Source organism: Myotis davidii, unplaced genomic scaffold (assembly GCF_000327345.1).
Source record: "Myotis davidii unplaced genomic scaffold, ASM32734v1 scaffold569, whole genome shotgun sequence".
In the NCBI taxonomy this organism is placed as follows: Eukaryota; Metazoa; Chordata; class Mammalia; order Chiroptera; family Vespertilionidae; genus Myotis; species Myotis davidii.
In genome coordinates, this window is record NW_006299876.1 from 819,011 (window position 1) to 822,399 (window position 3,389).

At 41.8% G+C, this 3,389-nt stretch overlaps 1 protein-coding gene across 1 annotated transcript in view; it reads right to left on the reverse strand.

Moving 5' to 3' along the window:
- The window catches only part of TENM1 (teneurin transmembrane protein 1), a 409,966-nt gene that overhangs the window by 76,440 nt on the left and 330,137 nt on the right, over nt 1–3,389 (reverse strand). The window lies entirely within an intron of this gene.

Genomic DNA, 3,389 nt, shown 5'->3' on the forward strand with positions numbered 1-3,389 from the left:
CACAGTCCAGCTCAGCAACCCGCGGCTCTCGAGCCACATGCGGCTCTTTGGCCCCTTCAATGTAGCTCTTCCACAAAATACCAGCTCTTCCACAAAATACCGACTTCTGTGCATGGGCCACGAAATTTCAATCGCACTGTACTTGCGCGCCCGCACGTGATATTTTGTGGAAGAGCCACACTCAAGGGGCCAAAGAGCTGCATGTGGCTCGCGAGCTGCAGTTTGCTGACCACTGCTCTAGACAAACACCTTAAAATATGTACCTTAGGAACAATGGGTCAGCAGGATTATCTGTCATACAGAAGGTCCGTGTTGCTTATATATCTACTATTGGGCTGATTTGGTGAGGCACATTAGGCTAGCTCCAAGGAGTAAATCAACTCTCAAATTTGCTATCACACCAAGAGAGTTGGTCTAATTCCCAATTCCATTCTAGTCAGGTATGAGATGGAAGTGTATTATCAGAACAGGATGATTCAAAAGCAGCAATGGAAATAAAGAGCCCAATCTCTTCATAATCAACTCATCTCCTGAAGAGAAAGGCCTGGTTGTTTATAGCAGTGCTTATAAAGGGAAGTTATGCTTCAGAGTTTACACCGAGAGTTCAGTTTCACATTTCAGTAAATCAAAAAAAGATATCGATTTTGAACAAATGGCTGATTTTATTGTCAAAGCAAATTTCATTTCTTGAGATGATTAGATTTTATTAAACTATTGCCTAAGTGCCACTGAACACACACTCTGTGAATAAACACCATATTCCTCAGGCAAACAACATTACATTTGTCACCCACTAAACAGAATGATATTTGGTCATCTCCAATTGTTGTTGAAAACACAGAAGTTGGAAAAATGCACATTGGGGTCAGAAAGCTTATGCTCAAATCTTGGCTGTATCACTTAATAACTCTATGGTTATTGTACAATATATAATATTTCCACCAGTTTTCTCCTCTGTAGGTGCGGGTAATTATACTTCTCAAGGGTGGTTGGGTTGTGGAGATAAAATGTGAAGAACATGCTTAGCATAGTTCCTGGCACATAGCAAGCTCTCACTAAGTGGTAGCAGCTATTATTAGAATTACTATAGTGAAAACATCAGGATATGTTGAAGATTAGGGCAGGCTATTGAACACTGATTCTTCCTGGGGCTCAGGTTTGCCTCAGAAAAGTATAGAAGACAAAAGCAAGTAAGATAAAGAGGACTGTTGTCTGCATCACTTCCCAGCTTCCAAAGGTACTCTGCTAGCATGTATGGGCTTTCTCTGTTGGGGACCTTTTGGTTTTGAAATGCATGGAAAATATTAAAGAACTTTAGGAACTGTGCTATATTTCTGTAAAGAAACTTTCATGGAGTTGGAAGGGACCTTGAGAAAAGAGCTGATCCATGTTTCTGACTCCAGAGAGGCCTGATTTTCAAGCATTCATAGATTATTGCTGGCCAACATTTGCTTTACAAGTTTCAAAAGGTGGGGACTCTGAAAGATCTTTTGATAATATCTGATGCTGCCACGTAGCCTTAGAACCAGTAAGCTCTTCATAAAGTCTGATTCAAAGCATCATGCTGTACCAGAGGCCTCTCTTTTCTCTCCTGTCTGTTCCTGTCAGCAGAATCTGTGTGCTCTCACTTAGACATCTCCACCTTCACCCATCAATACATTTTGGTTTAATGATATATGAAACTTGAGCACAGTGTAAGCTCAGCTGGATCATGGTAAGTACTATTATAAACAACAGGGGCTTTGTTTTCTGAAGGTGTTATGAAGCTCCCTACTCAGTTTTCTTCCCTCTAGCTGAAGACAGCTCATGTTCTTAAGTACACGGGAAACATGATCCCCAATCTGCCACAGTTGTCTAAACAGACAGGGGAAACTCTCGCCATAGAGGCTGAACATCTGGGAAGGTGCGCCACACACAGGCTTCCTCCTGGCAGACACTCTATCCACTCACCCATCTGATTTCATTCAGTGTCCCCCAACTTTTGTCCATCTGTGCCATACATGGGTAATGATTTGCTTCAATGGCCAAACTTCTCCTTCCCAGTGAAACATTTCAAAAGTGTCATCTATTTTCACTTTTTCCATTTCCTCACCTCCTACTCTACCACTGCAAACTGACTCCAATTAATTAGCACTCTACCAAAGGCACTCTTATCAGTCACGAATACTGTCAAACTAAATGGCTTCTTAAAAAACCACCTTATTATATGTGACCTCTAAGCAGCATTTGATATTAATCATTCCCTTCCTTTTAAAAGCTTATTTCTCTCTCTCTTTTTTTTTTTGACCACACACATTCCTAGTTTCCCTCCTATATGTCAGGTCTCTTCCTCTCAGTCTCCTCTATGGACTCCCATTCCTCAGCCTTCTCTTGAATAGTGACATTCCTAGGATTTTGGTCCTAATTTTTTTTTTTATGCTATGTAGCCTATCTGGAAAAATCTTATCCACTCTACTATTTTCCATTACCAGGTATAAACTCATAATCTCAAATCTTATCTCCATTGCAGGCATTGAGCTTTATAGATCTCTATTGAATTGCTTCCCTAGTATATTTACCTGGATGCACATGGGTACCTCAAACTCAACACATACAGAGCTGAATCCATTATCCAACCCTCACTCAAAACCTGCTTCTTCTCCTCTTGTATCCTTCTTTTTAGGGAATGGTACCACAGATACATAGTTCCTTTATTCTGAAATTAAATCTGTTAACAAGTTATTTATAAAAATATTTTGATTGACTTCAGAGAGGAAAGGAGAGGGAGAGAGAGACAGAAACATAAATGATGAGAGAATCATTGATTGGTTTCCTCCTGCACCCCCCTACTGGGGATTGAGCCACAACCCAGGCATGCGCCCTGGCCAGGAATTGAACTATGACCTCCTGGTTCATAGGTCTATGCTCAACCGCTGAGCCATGCTGGCTGGGCAGTTAACAAGTTCTTTGATTTTAGCTCCAATATTTTGCCAATCTGTCTACCCTTCTTAATCCATACTGTTGATACTTTAGGTTTGGCTATTTCATTGCTTGCCTACGTAATGCACATAAAACTGTGCAGCTTCATGGTCAGTGTTATCACAGAGTTGTATTCCAAAGAAATCATTTGAATATCCTCCCTTCACAAAAAAAAAAAAACATTAGAAACCAACTTAATCTGTAGGGGAGTCTCTTGAAAGGTGCTAATCATTTATATATTGACTAGAGGCCCGGTGAACAAAAATTTGTGCACTCGGGGCAGGGGGCGTCCCTCAGCCTGGCCTGTGTCCTCTCGCAGTCTGGAACCCCTTGGGGGATGACCACCTGCTGGCTTAGGCCTGCTCCCTGGGGGATTGGGTCTAAGCTGGCAGTCAGACATCCCTCTGGCAGCCCGGGAGCCCTCGGGGGAT